Source organism: Triturus cristatus, chromosome 10, assembly GCF_964204655.1.
Source record: "Triturus cristatus chromosome 10, aTriCri1.1, whole genome shotgun sequence".
NCBI lineage: Eukaryota > Metazoa > Chordata > Amphibia > Caudata > Salamandridae > Triturus > Triturus cristatus.
Window position 1 is genome coordinate 351,594,785 of NC_140593.1, and position 18,939 is coordinate 351,613,723.

The 18,939-nt window shown below is 43.5% G+C and overlaps 1 protein-coding gene across 2 annotated transcripts in view; it reads left to right on the forward strand.

The window, feature by feature from the left end:
* ULK4 (unc-51 like kinase 4) overlaps positions 1–18,939 on the forward strand; it is a 1,725,799-nt gene that overhangs the window by 1,339,643 nt on the left and 367,217 nt on the right. The window lies entirely within an intron of this gene.

Here is an 18,939-nt window from a genome sequence, read left to right on the forward strand (position 1 = left end):
GTTAGTTGGACTGAATCGGATACAGAAGGGATAGAGAAAGGGTCTAGAAAGTGTTATTTGTGAGATAGTAGTAAAATGAGGTTTGGGATGAGTCAAAGGAAGGATAGAGGAAGGAAACGTCTAGAAGGGGTTATTAGGAGATCATAGTAGTCATAGTAATCTTAGAGTGGAGTTAGAGAATATAGTGAAAGAGGTATAGGTTGAGACATGGAGTAGTGCATTGGAGAGAGTTGAAGGTATTTATTTATTAATGTATTTCTACAGTAAGAGTAAAGTAATAAATCTATGAATGCATTACTACATACAAAGGTATACATGTAAATGGAAAATAATAAAGAGAAATAAAGTTGTATTATATAAAGATCAATATGCATATGTATGGATAAATAGTTAGAAACTCCAACGTTTGTGTTGCTGTACTTAAAGATAATTTATATTTTTTATTTATTTTGCTGTGGAAATTTTATGTTTTTTAAAAAAAATGTGTTTATTTATATTTAAGTATTTTTATTTTATATTTTCCCAGTATTTCAATAGTGAAACACTTATAGATACAATTGTTTTGATCATATTTACACATTGTAATAGAGAAAATAAAATAAAACAGAGACATATAAGCCTATAATCAAATAACTTATATGTAAACTATTCAGTTACACATACAATTATATTATATATATATATATATATCATAAGTAATATATACATTTGTTAAGCAGACCTATAAGAATATCTGTATACTTTTAAACCTTAAGTAGTATGTATATTTGAACAAAGAAATACATATCTAAATACATACATATAATGAAATTATGCATGTTTACATACACAGGCACATGTTAAATATGAAAGTATTTATAGAGAGCATGTCATCCCCACAAACGGGGCGTCCCAGCGCTAAAAACCAACCAAGTGAGACGACAGAACAGAGGAAAATTAGCATTGCGTAAATAGCCATGTCTTTACCAACCTTCTAAAAGTAAGGTGGTCTGGCGTACTACGGATGTGAATGTGGAGGGAGGTCCAAAGGGCAAGGGCTAACCGCCTAAAAGAGCGCCCGCCTTCTCTGGCCCTATGTATCCAGGGAATTCTGGCCAGAAGCAAGTCTGCCGAGCGTAGCATGCGTGTGGGGGCATATTGGAAGCATAAATCGCTCAGGATTCTGGGGCCGCTGTCTGCCAAAATTCTGTGGATGATGCACAGCATTTTAAATCGCACTCTCTGTTCAAAACGAAGCTAGTGAAGTCGGCGAATATGCTGTCAATTTGTGTTTTGAGTATGGTGTTCATTTAGGAAAGCGCCGACTCTTGAGTGAGTTGGTTAGATGCCTTTCATTTTCTAGAATTGCAGACTAAATCACCTTTGTTTCTTCTAGAAAGTGTGTGCTACAGCAGTCATTTTAATAGCTTGATATCCAGTGCTACTAAACAATATATTAGTTCTGAAAGCGTATTGCTCCATTTTTGCTCTATTTCCCAATTTTCGAAGAATGATCCTTCTGTGTGGTGTTAATGTGCTGGTGGCTCCAGAGTCAGACCTTAGCTCCTAAACGCTCCACCCAGGGCTAAAGAGATGATTTGAAGCTTACCACTGTGTGATCCTACACCTCATAGTAGTAGTTTCAGAAAATGCTCGCCTCTCGAACTGTGTGATTGTATTTTTTACTGTAGTATGATAGGCCAGTCACTTGCCTTGGAATCTGAAGAATACCCTCACACTAACTACACTACATGAATTGAGTTGGGGGGCAAGCTACTTTCTTTTATTGTGCTTATACTGCAACCAGGGATCCACTCAGCACAAGTATTGACAAAGCCAATACTTTTGGCCTATGGATACTGTATGAAGACACCAAAACAGCATAAAGGCATACCTGCGCACTTGCACACTCTAACTCACATACCTAGGTGGGTGGGGTGATGAATTTGAGGTCTTTAGACAGGCAGATGTGTTTGAAAGTAGAAGGGCGGGTGTATGAGTGTGGGGTTGGTTGATGTTTTGATGTAAGGATGGATAGGTCTAGCAGTGGATAGATGAGTATCAGGCAGATGGCTGACTGGGTGCCAGGATGATTGAGTGTGTGGAGGGTTTATGAATGGAGTGATGAATTGATGGGAGAGAGGGTAGCTGGGTGGGTTGGTAGACATGGTGGATGGCTATGTGGATGGGTGTGGGGTGAATGTTAGATGAACATACAGATGGATGTCTTGAAATGGATGTGTTTGGGGTGTATAGATGGATGGGTTCTGGAATGTATGGTTGGGGGGGTAAGGGATAGGTGTGCTTTGGATGGATGGATTATGGTAGATTGATTGGATTCATGTTTGTGAGCTGTATGGATTAATAGGTGATTGCGTGTTGGTGCATACAGGAAGCGATGCACAGTTGTGGGTGAAATAGTGTGATTTTTTTAAGTTTGTTAACATTCACTGCGAAACCTAATTGCGTGTTGGCAGTAAAAAAAGAACTAGCCCCTTGATTACAGTGATGCAAGGGTATGATGGCAGTTACACTGATGCAGCAGTGCTTAAAAATACATTGTTTTCTTTGAGTAGGCATGGTGGTATGCTTGCATGGGCATCATGTATGGAAAGTGTAATGCAGCTTTCAATACATTGATAATTATACAAATGCTGAGATGTGTCATTGCTTACAATGAGTCATTGTAGTGAGTTTTGGTAGAACCTCACTGTGAGAAGTTGGCCTGATATATGATGTCACTAATTCTAGTGTACACCTTGTATCAGTCCAAACAACCCTTATGGTGATTGGTTGTAAAGTCAACCTTATAGACCAGCTATCCTAGTGGTAGCATGAACAAGAGCAGTCTTAGGCTAAACTCTGTATGGCATGTGAAGCCAGCTGTTATACCATTTGTAATCCCTTGAATACCAAATGAAAGGACACCACAACAGATATATATAAAAATAGAATGTATTTATTCTAGTCAAAATACCCTCAGCACTCTTTATGAGATTCGAGGTAAGTACAACACAGTCTTATTTAAGCATACATAAGTCACACAGGTAATTAATACAGTTAGGCCCTAGGGATCACGCAAACCATATACTAAGTAAGTGGTATAAGAACCACTGTCATGAACACAGGATAGGCCTAGGCCTAGGCCATCGCTGGGGCTACACTATACTACCAAAGGTTAGGAAGTGGGAGGCCCACGGGATTCAGGTGCAGAGTGGAAACACTCACGCGTAAAAAGTCGATGGAAATAGTAGTTATTAGAAATTAAGAGTTTTAGGACACTTCTGGAGTAACTAGAAAGTCGAGACTCGGAAACTAGACCCTAGGATAGTCAATACCCTTGTGAGCACCGGAGTACTCAAGTTACCTAGCCCACGGGCTGCGGGTGCATAGGTGTGAACTTGCGTCGGGTTTCGTCGTTGACTCCTATGGATGCCTGAAGGAAAGTTGCTGACAGGCAGTCAGTGAAGAGTGTCCGGTGGATCCCAAGGATGGAATCAAGAAGGAAGGGTACCTGCAAGCAGAAGGGACAGAGTCTAGGTCACCAGCCAGGAGCCAGGAAGGAACCAGGAAGGAACCAGGCGATGTTGTGAAGATGCAGGTGAAGAGGTGAAGCTTGTCGCAGCAGCCACGGGTACCAGGAGGCGTCGAGGACGACCAGGACCAGGAGACGAGCTGTCCCACGAAGGCTCTTGCTGTCGGCGGCGTCGAAGTCGAGCTAGGACCCAACAAGCCTTGGCAAGCGGAACCCACGCAGAATGGAGGACTTGCTTCTGGTGCAGACCAGGAAGGTCTGGGGTGCTTCTCTTTCACAGAGGAGCGGGTGCCAGTCTGGAGGAGCCGGACCAGCAATTTAGAATCAAAGGTTCGTCGCCGCAGAGGCTACTAGCCAACGGGCCAGCAACCGGACAACACGTCGAGCAACTCAGGTGCAGAAGGGCCCCACGCAGAACACATGAAGTGTGGGGAGCTGATCTTCTTTGCAGATGGAGCTCGGGATTGGGGCTTCTCAATTCCCCAAGCACAGCCTCGAGGAAGCCTCAGAAGTCGCGCTAGTCAGTTACTAGCCACTTTTCCCAAGTCGCCGGTCCCACGTCCCTCGTCACCTCCACGGGATTCAGCTTCGCTGTCGATGTGGATCTGGTTCAGAGGTGTCTGGAAGTCACGGCGCTGGTCAGTCTCTGCAGTCGTCCCTCGTAGGATCAGTCGCAAAGCAAGCAGCGGTCGCTGGATGGTGCCTGGTTGCCCAGGGTGGTCACTCCTTGGCCACAAGGGAGATTCTTCAGTCTTCTTCCTAAGGTCGAATGTCGAAGGTCCGGAGTTTCTGTTCAAGTTGCAGATTCAGGATAATCTAAAGTTGCAGGGCTCAGCTACCTACTGATATACTGGGCTGGGCTACCTGCAAGGTCCCTCCTATGGGTGGGACCAGGAAGGGGGGTGGCTACACCCCCTTTCCTTTGTCCAGTTTCGCGCCAGAGCTGGGGCTGGAGTGCCCCAGCACCGGTTTGAACTGGACTATGCATGGAGCACCTTGTGTGCCCCAGGCATCTCTCATTCCTTTCAGCCCTCCCTGCCCCAATACACTCAAGTCTGTCTGGGGAGGTGCTAGCACCTCCCTAAGCAGGAAACCTATTGTCCAGGCCTCCCTGGCTGGGAGGGCTCCCAGCTGCAGGAGGTCAGACTCGTGGCTGTAGCAGCAGCATCCATTTTGTGATGCTGAGGCTTTGGTGAGAGTTAAACAGCAAAGTAGGATTTTAACATGTCTCTCCCTCTAGAAGGGAGGAATAATATCCTCATCACCAGAAATGGTATGAGGGTATTATTCCAAAGTGTTAGACACCTTACACGACATGTTTTGATAAAGCCAAACCATAGTTACCATAACCGTTTAAGATTATAAGATACTTTAAGAGTATATGGTAGGCTATATCATAAACAGCTATAAGGACATGGTTCCGAAAGCTGCAGACAGGCTCAGCTCATGCTAGAGCACCATCTCACATGTTACCAAGCACTCTGCCTCCAGGATTGTTAAGGCCTGCCATAGGAGTGGCTGATAGGTACACATGTGTCTATATATAAGGTAGGTATAGGAATACCACACCTAAGCAAGGGGTGATTACACGACCTTGCCCCAGCTGAGGGATCAGCCAGTTGTGTCATAATGGAAGGCCAGGCCAGGGGTGGCATAATACATGCTGCAGCCCCTGGTAGGCCTAGGGTACACCTATGCCCTGGGTACCTAGGGTACACTGTACAGGGTCCAATACGGTGATCCTTACCAATTGGGTATGTACCTAGGGTACATGGAGTCCATTTTAAAGAGAGAGCAGACAGCCTGAGACCCTGAATGGCAGGACCTCAGGCCAACTAAGTCGAAAAACCAGCTAGACACTAGGCAAAAAGTTGGGGGTGACCATAGTCAGATATTCACCTTCCTACACTCAGGGAGAGAATTATAATAGCAAACGTATGAAGGGGGCTTTAATGTGGCTGGCTTTAGTGGCTGTGCTTTCCATTTTGCCCTGAATTGCATGAGCCTCAAGCACTAAAGATTAGACTGTTTCAGAGACAGGAAACTATTGAGAAGTGTCAGTCTTATCTGCCTTCGTGCTTGGTCATTGGTACCACTCCAAGGCCCTTTGGGTATGAAAGGAGGGACAGATGATGTTGTTTCACCTTTCTCTGTAGATAAGCGGCGTGTAGAATCCTCTATGCACTTCTAGATGAGGGCAAAGATCTTAAAGATAACTCTTGCTTGCATGGTGAACCAATGTGTAGCCTCCTAAGAACAAATGAGGCTGGTTGTCATTTGTTTAGATCTGAACGTAATGCGCCCTGCTGCATTCTGCTCTTTTTGTTGTTATATCAGTTGGTGAGCAAACATATCAACTGAGAAAGAGTTGGTTTACAAGTACAACAGCATCCTTTGTGTGGCTTTGGTAGGGAAGAAAGGTAATGTTTTTTCAGGAACCTTTTGTGGTAGAATTATTACTTTACTTCTTCAACTTCAGAGTGAGTTTTTTTAAAATCTTTATGTATATGAGTTTACATCTGAATAGAGATGATGAACGTGTTTGTTTGATGGAATAGTGTTTGCCTTCATGTTAATAATAAGGCTGGATGTGGCACCACAGAACTCTGACTGGATTGCCTCATCTGGATTTGAATGCCTTGAAGCCCTTAGAATCGAACAAAAACTGGTTATAAAAAATGGAATTGCCTATGGACATAGAGGTCCTGACTAACAATTAGTAATCTTGAGACCATGTCCGAAAGAACAGTACATAGGATTAATGCAGATGGACTTGGATTATGCATCTTGTAAGTGCATCACGAAGAGGACTGGATACCAATCATGGCTGTCCTGTGCATGGGAAATCAGAACTGCATAGTCGTATAAGGATTTTGAGAACTGTTATTCTCTCAAACCAACCTAGTTGCAGCAAAAAGTATTGTTTTACGAGGGGCGAATGTGCTTTTTGTGGGTTAGTAAGCAGAGCGTTACCACTGTCATGCCTGGGATTTAACCTCTTCTTTGGGATAGGATTCAGGGATAAATAGTTTAAGGCCGGGTTGTCTGCTATATGGTCCGCACAGCCAACACGCAAATCCCTGACCACCTGTACCTTGCACACGGAATCATGAGCTCTGTGTGTCATATTTATACACCGAGGTTTGTGGACTTGGATTGTGATCAAGCAGGCACGGTCTGTTAGTCTGTGTGCAGAGCTGTAATTAGAAAATAATTGCACGTCGCAGCCCTGCACACTGACTCACATAGAGTGCAGCATATGCCAGCTTGCCTGTCTGATCACAAACCAGCATTGGCAAAGTTAATAGATTGTGCCCCTGGAACCAAGTGACTGTTAAATCCGTCTGTAAGTGGGATCTAAAAAAGATTTATTTAAACAAAAGAAATCTCTTGGCCAAATTGCGACAGATGACCTTCTGGACCATAGCAATTTAAGAGTTTACAGGGAGATGAATGCCAAGGCTGTTGCAGCACAGGCCCCAGTTCCCTTCTCCATGCTTCGCAATCAGCTTATCCTTAATATTCTTCACTACTCAGACCCGGCCTTCCATTCTGGTCTCTACCTGCTCATCATTCCTTTGATTCACTTTTCCAGGTCTGGGCCCATTTGGCCCCTGGCTTCTTCCTCTGAGATGCCTGGCTCCTTAGTATGGGGTCTCATCTTGGCAAATTAACATCTTGCCCTGGACAACCAAAATTTTAAATGTTTGTGTTTCTCAAAAATGTACTTTTTATGGTCTGGTTTGAAAGAGCAGCTGTTGCCAGTCAGTTATGTGATAATCACCAGGAGAAGGTCTTCGATTCCACCCAAATGTTGGGGCCAGAAGTACATGTTTTGATTGGGCATAAGTTGTGTGCTTCCACAGAAAAGTGCTTGCCGTACACATAGCTGTGATCATTTTGTTTATTTATCCAGCTGATGAGCCTGAACCTTCGGGGCACACACATGACATTGTAATGCTATTAAAGTTTCTTTCATAACTAGATCATTTATGGTGTCTTTCCCTGGCAGCAGCACAGATGGAGGAGGGCAGTCATTAACCTGCATGGATTTTTAGGTCTGACTTGACATGCAACCATCACCTGACTTATTGAACTTCACCAATATTATTTTGCAGTTAGTGGCTTTCATTCAAATACATGTCATTTTCCATGCCATCTACTTGTAATGCTTCACATTACCATACAACGATCCTTTAAAGCAGACCTATTGGCATTGCCAGTGCTTGTTTAAAATATATCACAGGTACAGATCGGCGAGACATGTCAATTTTTCTGTGGGCCAAGTTTGATGTGACAGCTTTTTTCTCTTGGGCAAGTAAACTGTTTTGTGCCTTTGCACACGGTTGCACTGCATCACCTTCTTTATCAAGGAAGACTTTATATGATGCTGTCCTTTGGATACGGCCTATACTCTCCAGTTTGAATAATCCTGCCCAGTTTTGGCGTGCCCACTGCAATGTAGCCAAGTCTAAGATCCAAACGAGGGGCTGAGGTTTGCCAGCCCCAAGTGACCGTAACTGAAAACAGGGAATAGATGGAGAGAGAAGGAACAAATGTAAAAGCAGGTGAGAAGGTAAGATTTAAAACAATAGGCAGAGCAAGAAAGGGACACAGGAACACAGAGGGTCTGGGCTCCAAAGCAGTATTCCTATCTCCACAGTGGAGCGCGGCAGCAGATCCATGCGGCAATTTGAGCAAGGATTGTAAAATGCATTCATTAGTACAAAGTGTAGGAGTCTAAGCACTTTAAGCCAGTAAGGGTTAGACAAGTGCTTTATAAATACAAATGAGGGTCAGTACTATAAAATGGTGAGACTCTCACTGACTAGTTTTGTTTGAGACACTCGCTCATAACTTGATTCAAGCAGGGGCGTAGCTGCCCCTGGTGCAGCAGGTGCAGTGGGCCCGGGACCCAGAGGCTTGAGTGGACCACTGAACCCCCATTAGGGCTGTATTTCACGGTTCAGCAGACGAGGTCGGGGGGGCGGTGGGAGGTGTTGCCATTTCCTTCCCTCCACTGGGGCCCATGATACCCGGAATAGGCCACTGGTTCAAGAGTGAATTACGCAAAGAAAACTGAGAAATGATTTGTGGCATCTAGGGGGTCGCGTGGCAGTCCGTCTTCTGAACGCGCAGTAACAGTGAATGAACAGACGTTGTTAAAAAGAAAACAATAATCTGTTCTTGAGAAATGTTGAAGTGGTACTGCCCGGGGGCGTACACATCCTGCTTCCTGGAACAGCGACTGGCCCTGTTGTTACAAGCTGCTCTTGTTTGCTAATAGTGATGCCAGCTTTGCCAAGACGGAGCACGACCACGGGAATGCGCCTTATTTAAGTCACTGCGTTGCTTCCGAGGACGTTCATCCGTGGATTTCAGCTTCTCTCATCCCCTGCCTCCAGGGGGAGGAGGATTTGACACCTTGGTGATCAGTGGCAGAAGAGTACACCTAATGTCAGCTGGCCCGAGATGCCCCTGAGCAGTTCCCAGGTTTCTGTGCTCACGCTCATTGCGTAACAGAGAGCGACCTGGAGCAGGATTAAAGAGTGCAGGCAGCGCCGCAACCTCCTCCCTGCCCATCCCAGGAAGATTGTATCTCCCCTGACAGGTGAGACGAATGAGAAGAGCTTTCAGACGTATGCATCCAGCACACTGCGCCTCATGACACGACAACCACACCTCGGTAGTCCTCGCGCACGACGACATGGAATGACTTTCAACATAGGATCAAAACAAACACAGCACCCGTCCAGTAGCGTGCTACCCATGTGGGCAAGCCCTTCAGCATCTGACATAGGGGTACTGCGCTATATAATTGTGATACAGCACAAGAGTGGTGTTTTTATACGCAATATTTCACTGATCCTGGCTTTAATATGGAGGATGATTTAAAAAATATATATTTTCCCTGACCTGCTATTAAAATAAAATTCGACGGGGAGATGTATTCTCTTTGGGGTTTGTGTTTTGGGATATAGAAATATCATGTCCACTCTTTGCTACAACCCTTATCAGCTAGTTTTAGCTTGTACTTGAGCTAGAACTTAGAGAGTGAAAGCACTTTCCACAAGCGCATGCAATATGACCAAATTGAGAATCTGGGATTTGAAGCCATGCTTTGTGATTTCAATGTCAGCAATTTAATCATAAGAGCTGTATCTTTCCATGGATTTGCATTCCTCTTTGTGTGATTCATTATGTCATTTTTTATGATGTCATTGATTTAAAACATCGTGACCTCACGTCCTGATATGAAGTCACTGTCACTTCCTGTATTCACTGGTCAAGTGGCTGCTGACAAAAAAACTATAAACGGACGCCTCACTTACAAAAATCTGAACACCCCAGTTTAATACCTCACTGAAGTCATAGATGGTCCTAGGAAGTTCTATTTAAATTGCTCGTGTGCGTTTAAAGATGCACTTTTTTTGTCAACAGTCAAACCCAGAGATATTGTACACTGTACAACAGTTGGATTACGGTCCATGAGAACTCGTTGTTGTGATTGACTTTCTTCAACTGCCCTGGATATTTCCAGCCAAAAAGCAGGCAAGATTCTCCAGTGACCAGAGAGCATAACATGATATGTACTATGCGGTGCATCAGTGTCTGTGCTGCATCTGCTTTAAACCCAGACTGTGGGTCAGGAAAACGATTGTTATTTGGATTGAGTGTTTGGATACAAAGCTTTCTAGACCTTTGGCTACAAAATGCAAATCTGAAACATAGTTAAAGTTATTAAGATCGAAAGTTAATGGCATTTTTTTAATCAGGGGTCAGACATGTCTCCCGTTCTTAGGCAGTACGGTATTACACTCTGATAAAGAGGAGCTAAGAGCATTTATTCTGATAAGAAGTCACAAAGCTGCCACATTTCTTTAAAAAGTAGTAGGAGTGGGATCATTGAAGTGAGTGGGTGGTCTCAGATTGGCAGCAGTGTTTGTGAGATGTAATTGGATAACTTGCTCAAAGGTCTCCTGCCTGACTGTTGGTAGTTGAATGAGTTCAGTGTGAGGGGGCATCAAAGATGATTTAGATTATTTAAGATTTTCATCAAATAACTATTTACTAAATTCTCATTTTTTTGTTGCATTCATACTAAAAAAGAGAGGAGAACTACAGACTATACGAGCTGCGCAGGACCATTCGTTGTTCTTCAAATACGTTATTCACTGGGATATTGTGTAAACGGGCTGTGAAGAGGGGAAGAGAGGTTTCTGATTCCTACACTCTGTTTGAGATTGGAGAGGAGTGATTGGAGCCATTTTAGGACATGGTATGAACTGTTTAAAGGTGATGCAGGAAAATGCTGTGGTCCACTGTGTTAGAGGCTTATCAGAGCCACAGTGGCATAGCCGTTTTGATAGAACCCAAGTCAGCCGTGTCTAACTGGTCGCCCCTCACTGAAATGAATGTTGTTTTGGCTCTTGGCACAGGCAAAAGCCAGATTTGCCTATGTTTATGGTGCTGCATCACTCAATTGTGTCTGGAGTTGGGCTGTGATTATCTTTTCTATATTTTTTTGAGTTTCAGGCAAGGCTTTCCCTTTGATAATTTTCTCTTTCAGCCATGTTTCTTCTCACAGGTTTGGTAAGTGAACAAATGGACAACCATTAATCGATGATTGAGGAGAGTCATAGATGACATGAAGAACACACATTCAATATTTGGAGTGTGAGTGGGAGAACACTGGATGCATCCTCTCACATTTCCATTTGGGGAGTGTGAAAAGATTATTAATTTGCTTGTTATTGCCCCTTGCTCTACCTGTGTGGCATAGTCTCTGTCCTGTAAGACGAAGTCTTAGTACGAAACTTGCTTGTAAACTTTGCTCTTCTTGGTACACTTCATGATGCACTTTAGTCATCAGCAAAACCGGCCCTGGATAATTGCACATCACAGGGAAATTGAGACGTATATATGAATCTAATAGCAAAACAATATTTCTGCCGAAGTGTAGTTTATACAGTAATGAACTGTTTGTTAGCTTGGGATTTGCTAGTTCTTCCTCTTTCAACAGAGTCCAATTATTTTTTAAACTAAAATGTTTCCAAACTTCTTACTTTAGCTTTCATAAAGTGTTCACTCTGCCACTATCCGTATTTCTGTGTTACTGCCAGATCTCTCTTCCATTGCTATTCTCATCCCTCAGGGTCTACTTCTTTCTTTTCATGCTCTCTGCTTACCTTTTATAGTGCTTTGAAGCTGCATTAGGGTTTTATAAAAGCTATTACGACAGCCAACATTACAACAAAGGCACACCAAATCTGTAGCACAGGCACCGGGACAGGGACATAGACATAGTGGCCGTGACAGCGGGTCATTAATGCCACATCAGTGGGACCGAGATGCTAACAGGATGATTGGGACACTGACAGGGGAGCGTTGACTGTGACACTAACATAAGACAACTGGCATCCCTAGTGATTACAGAGAACTCATGCATGGGAACCTCAGGACACGGACGCAGCTGCAATGATGGCAGCTCACTTGAGAGGGAGGCCTTCAAGGCTGATACTGAGACCTGTCAAGGACAAGAGGAATCTGTCATCAACATGGAGAGCCTCATGCAGAGACCTTGGTACAGGGGGTTGGCAGGGACATGGGGATGCTGACACTGGGACAGTACTGCAGGGTTTGGCCTCTAGTGTGAGGACACTGATGTGGTGACGCTGACTTTGGAGCATATTATGGCTATGGGGAACAGACACATGGACGCTTGCAGGGGAATAATGACATTGGCGCAAATGCAGTGATATTGGTACATTGCAACAGGGCCAAAGAGGAATAGAGAATTGTTTTTTTAGGCACAAACAGCAGGACACTGAACACTGCTGTACAGCAAAGTCTCGAGGTTCTGGAAGCCACCCTACACCAACGCACACATGCACCCTCAGCATGCGAGCATCCAACTGGTGTCCTCATGGTACCAAGGTGCTGCAGGCATTCTAGCAAGTATAAGATTTAGCATTGATCGAAGCACTGATCAGGAAGTGCTGGTCTGCCCACCAGAGGATCTGGGCTTCTGTCATTCATTTTGCAAATGAAAGGTCAATGTCATCAGACTGAGATGCTGATGTGAGGTGGCGTACGGAGATGAGCAGTGAGCGGCAAGAAGGCGGGCCTGTAGGCTAAACCTGAAACCTATCATTTGTACGTGGTGCTGAGCTATCTGACCCTGTTACACAATTTGGTAACCTGGTAGGAAATCTGGCATACGATTCTCCGGAACCAGTGTCACACATACTGTTTTCCACCTATTAATAATTAATCCGCACACATACATAGACCATTTAAAGAACCTTTTAAGTCAGAATGCTTCACTATCTCCCCTACTAATACAGTCTACTTTGCCACTATTGTGTTATAAAGGACTTCTGAAGGGATAAGCTCTGTTGAATACGGTAGTCAGAAAGGGCTTTCTAATGTTGACCCCCCCCCCCCAAATCTCCATTGGACACAAAGCATAATGTTACATGTTGAGATGCTTTAGGTGAGACGGTCATCCGTAGTGCCAGCAGAGTATGAGATAATGCACGGCAGGAGGACATCCTATCCATCTCCATTCTAGCACCACCGGCACTGAAAGCAGAGAATGTCCCACGGCCCTCACCATCAAAAGGGGCCCCCTGGGAAAGTAAACTTTATCTCTCTCTTGCGTATCTCTATCTACTTCTATATCTGAACTTCTCTCTACCTACCTCCATCTCTGTCTGTTTTTGCCCAGTGTCATTTTAAGGACCTTTGGGGCTCTGGAAGGATATCTTTCCACTGTGTGTAAAACCAAAATTCTGAAAGATTGGCATAATGTGGGATACAGTTAGCACAAACGTGGGTGACACAATTCAAAGTTGTTTTGAACAGGGGGCCCCAAATTACATCTTGCCCAAGGACCCAATAATCCTTAAAACTACACAGACTTTTAGACTCGATTCAAGCTCTTGGGGGGGCACGTGGTTAGATGCTTCTCCTGAACTCTTCACTGTGATGCCTTTCTGCACACGCATGGACAATTCCCGGATGCCACTAGTGATTACAGAGAACTGGCTCTGCTACCTCATGGAGAGGAAGCTGGAGTCGTTACTCCGACAGAAATAGGAAAACCCAAATGCTTGAAGGTTAATTGGGAGGAAACGACCGTAGGTATATCCTAAACGTTTATTCTTCATTGTTCAGGAGAACAATGAAAATCAAGTGGTACTGGACATTAGTAGAAAATAAACTAATGAAAAGATGGTTTCCAGAAAGTGGAATTCTGAATTATTCTGGCCCCCTCAATTTATACAGTGTTGAGAATCAATATGATGAAGACGTGATAATGATTGTTGCTGATAGTTCCAATTCTATGTGTGAAGAACAGAGGGTTACCCCTAATTATTTTTCCTAAATCAGGGTAAGAAAGAGCTGAATGCAAAGAAACATAGATTTAGGAAACAGATTCAAAAACAAAATCAGCGTTACTCTTGAGCCCAGAATTAGTTAGAGCTTAAATACTTTTTATTCAACATTTTATTTTTATGATTTTATAGAGAAAAATATATATATTTACAATTGCATATTTAGATTTACTGTTCATGTAAAGATTGATCACAATTCTTTAATTAATTATACATGTGTAAAATTGTCTGACATAAATAACATGGGAAGTCTCCTCAATGTAAACATCAGTATAAAGGTTACACATTTGACAAGACAATATTCAAGGACTGCTGAACAGAAGGGTTGAGCGTTACTATGGCCTTAGGATGTATCCACAATCCTACGCGCGTTTCGGCATGTGCCTTCATCAGGGGGCCATACAATATTTTCACCAGTACCTAGGTGAAATATAAACAACTGTCAAGAGTGTGCTGAATATTAAAATTGATAACAAACAGAGATCCTCATAAATGTCCAGTAGTGACATTCTCTATGAAATAACAATTAAAATCACTAGTCAACTGTATCTTATTGGACAACTTTAAGTTGTGAACTAAAAAATGTTGTACACCTTATATAAACCCATCACCAAATGTGACTTTTGATTAAGTAACCCATTGGTTAAAAAGTGTCTAAAGATAAGGCTGAGAGATAGGTAAAAGGAAGAAAAAAATAAAGAAGATATGGCTATGCCCTGAAACTGGGTCAAGTGACATGGAAGCAATGAAGACTTACGAATAATGAGTAGAATAAGGAGACCGCACTTGTGCGTCTTGCTCGTGTATTACAGAGATTCTAGGTTCCTTGGTAAGTATACGACTTAATTGTGTCTGGAATAAAGGAGAAAGAGAGAGATGTGTATGATGAGAATATATGGAGACCGGCATGCTAAGTATATCAAATTGTGGGAAATGTGAAGCTAACCTGCGTACAAATGGATGGAGTATGCCGTCTCGCTAGGAGGTTTATTTTAAAATATAGAAAGGGTACGATGAACGTGGTATTTCATAAACATGCAGTCTGGGTAGACTACGACCCATACGATTGTCTAGATGGAGAAGAATGAAATCAATAATAGAGAACTCGTCTTAAGGATGTTTAAGTATAATGTAACCTGAGCCTAATGATATAACTTACAATCGGTCGAATCCGGTTCTTAGAGTTTCATGTAAGGAGGAGAAAGGAGTTGCATACGGAGGTCTAGTAGTTGGAAAAAATGAAAAAACGTAGGTCGGTGGTTGTAGCTAATAAATCAGGCTGTGCTGAGCGTCAGATTTAAATATGACGAGTGTGGGTCGACTTACTTAGAAATGTGTCCGAATTATATCTAGAAGGTCTTCGTGTAATTGGTACAATCCGGTAGATATAACGTTTCTCCAGTAGTTTCAGTGGACGAGCATACGTCTAGTTCGTAAAAATCTAATGAGGAACGATAGCGCAAATCAATTTGTAAATGTACGTTTATCCTGTATTGGTATTATTTTTCCAAACAACGAATCCAAATACACTTACTTGAAAATATACTAGGCGCGAACCAGGTAATGTTCTCTAGTGGCATCGGTAGGTGAACCCGCGTCTAATTCGTGAAAGTCTAACGAGAGAAAATAGCGCAAAGCAATGTATAAGTGTAAATGTCTTCTCTAATGTGGTGTGTTTTAGTAGCGAGTCACAATGTACTTACTTAGGGATATGTTAATACGCGACCCAGAGAATCGTCATGGTGCACACAGGTGTCGCCGATACGATGCCTTGCTGCTCTCGCTTCGCCGGTCAGAGGAGTATGGATGCGAAGCCTAAGGACTCTCATATAATGCTTGTTTCATGTGATTGGAAGACGGTGTGGTGTTGCGGAGCTAGAGAGAGGACTACCGCTCATGGAGATGATACAAGATGGTAAATGTAGCGGCCATCTTGGAAGGGAGATAGTAACCAAAGTTATATTGGTAATTGCCAGATAGTAGATGGGGATAAATTGGGAGTCGACCTGATAATGATACAAATATATGGCCATACTAGTTGTCGTGCAAAAAAGATGGCCGATACGGATAGAAGAAAAAGGGGGGGGAACCACAATTGGAGTAAAGAGAGTTGCGTATACTACAAGCATGGATTACGATCTACAGCTTAGTTGCTAATATATTTGATGACTTGTTCCCACGGTATTTCACTGTTCATACCTTTAAGGTATGTATTGAGATGGAAAATCCAAAATACTTCTCTTTTCTTACGTATACTAGTGCCCGTGTTGGTGGAGTTGTTTCTGATTTTCTCTAAGATAAGCCACCGTATTTGGTTTGCAGGTGAAAATGCAGAAGGTGGAAGTGTAGTCCCTGCTTCTGTTAGTGTACCTTGCCTCATCATAGAAAGGCCTTCTCGCTTTGGTTGAACATCAGAAGATCACAGGAGGAGGCATGAAGAAGATTTACATAAAGGAGCTGAGTCCCAAATGATACAAACTGCCCCAACTTCGTCCACATCACAGCTGCAAGAAGCCATTTGAAACCTGTAACCCACCATCTGTCACACACACATACTGTGGCAAATGAAAATGATGATCAAATTGAAGACTTCTCTGAAGTTATAAGCACTATATTTACAAATTAAAAAGAAAACAAATAGTGCTTGTCTTGCTCAGAAACCACCACAGGCCAGTGAGTGTCTGTTTCAGTGAAATAAAGTAACTGAAGATAAACTATATGTTGTTGTGTGGGAAACATCAACAGATATGATAGTTGTCATTTGTAGCCAAGCTGAAGTACCGGAGAGCATGCAAGCAGTATCTTGCACATAAAACATGTTCTTGACTAAGGTAGACCAGACCTTTCCTTTCCTCTCATCCAGGAAGTTATTTCACCCACATCCTTTTCAGTTACCTTCTTTCTGCCAGAAAATCTATTTTGTGATTCAACGCATGATTATGGGAGAGGCCTGATGTACGGAAACAGGCCTTTGTGCAGGTCTCCCCCCTCTCCCCCCCCCTCCCCCCCCACACACACACTTTCTGCCCATTTTGGTCTATGAGCTGGTGGTTTTTCGTCACTGAGAGTGCACTGAGGCCTGCAACCCAGACCTCAGTGCTCTGACCCATTAAAAACGTTATACCAAATTGGATGTCCCCAATTGGCAAGTACTGACTTACATTTAAGTTCCTAGTATATGGTACCCAGGCCACGTAAGGCAGAGTGGTGCACCCAGGGCTGCAGCGCTGTTTGTGCCACCCTGAGTGTGACAAACGACAGAATGGTCACCAGCCTGCCACTGCAGACTGGAAAAGCAGTGTGTGCACTGCTAGTTCGACTTTGCCATTGCCATTACCATTAATGGCAAGGCCACCATTTCCCTTAATATTATATGTAAGTCTCCTCTAAGGAAGGTCAATGGAGCCCTATAGCCAGGGAGCTAAATATTAAGTAGGACATATATTTTTCATATGTCTTAACAGCAACACCTCCAAATTGTGTTTTTGCTGTGGAAAGGTTAGTAGCCCCACTGGCAACTCACACAAAAAAAACTTGGATCTTCGCAACATATGCAGAACTCTAATCTAATGCCTACTCTTCGCGCCCCCCAGTCGGTAAACAGCCATTACAACGAGGCTGTTACTACGTAAGTCATTACATCACATGCGTTAAAGGGCCGCCTGTGAAAACAGTTCCAAACAGGCTGCCTTTTGTTCCTGTAGGCAAGTGAGAAACAGGGCCAGAGAGGGAAAACCTGTCCCCCTACTGCAGGGTAGTGTTTGAGTGTAGGGACCGGACTGGGGGTAGGGGGATGGTCGTGCTGGGGGTAGTGTTTTAGGGCTTAGGGTAGTGTTGTGGTGTTTGTGTAGGGGAGTGTTTTAGGGTTTAGGGTAGTGTTGGGTCGTGCATGGTAGTGTTAGAGTGTTGGGATCGGACTATGGGAAGGGAGAGGGTTGTGCGGGGGTAGTGTTAGAGGGTTTTTGGGTAGTGTTGTGTAGTTTGTGTTGCGTAGGGTAGTGTATTTGGATTTAGGATTTAGCGTAGTGTTGGGTCGGTTTTTTAATTAAACAAATGCACTGTAAAAGTTTGCTGGGTATTTGGATGCGTTATAATGTCATTTAAAATGCATTTCAAAACACTTGCGAACTTATGGTATGCGTACTAATAAATTGCGTTGTAATGGTACTTGCAAACTAAAAACATAGTTGTAAAAGCATGCGTTGTTTTGCTTTGCATTCTATCGACATATATTCTCCCCAGTCATCTGGTATGGGTCCAGGTTTTTTTGTTGCCGCCATGATGCTCCTTGGAGAGACAGTTGCACTATATAAGTGCCCAATTACATTACATTACATTACGAGCTGGCATCCTAGCCTGGCTAACTTCTGAATGGTACTACCTAACTGGGTACTGTTAAGTATCACATTAATTGTGGAATTAAATCTGACTTGATGACCAAGTCCAGATTTATGTCACTTTTAAAGTTAAGCAACTTTTAAAAACTTGTCACTCTGTGACCCAGCTGGCGCAGCAGGTTTTCACAAGCCCTGGCCAATAGATAGTTATCTGCCCACCTTCGGAGATGTGTGAACGACTTCCAGGCTCAGGAACAAACAGCAGTTGCCACAGAGTGAGGTGTGACCTCCTTTCCCAGGAAGGTTGCAAAAGGTGTTATCCCAAAAGGCGAGCTTGAAAGGGGAAGCTGCAGTTGAAGGGCCGCCTGTGAAAACAGTTCCAAACAGGCTGCCTTTTGTTCCTGTAGGCAAGTGAGAAACAGGGCCAGAGAGGGAAAACCTGTCCCCATACTGGTTTTCCTGAGGGAGTGTAGCTCTCAGGTAGCCACATCTCTGGGGTGGGCTACCAAGCTCCTGACAGTGGAGAGAAGGTTCAGACATCTTAACAGTGGCAAGACTATTGCCCTCTTGGTAGCCAAATGCCACACATCATTGGAACTTTGTCACTAAAGAGGAGGGGACCTACTAGCCCATTGGCTCGTGACCGCGTTGTTGCCTCGTGGCACTTTCCCGGGTTAAAATGGGCACC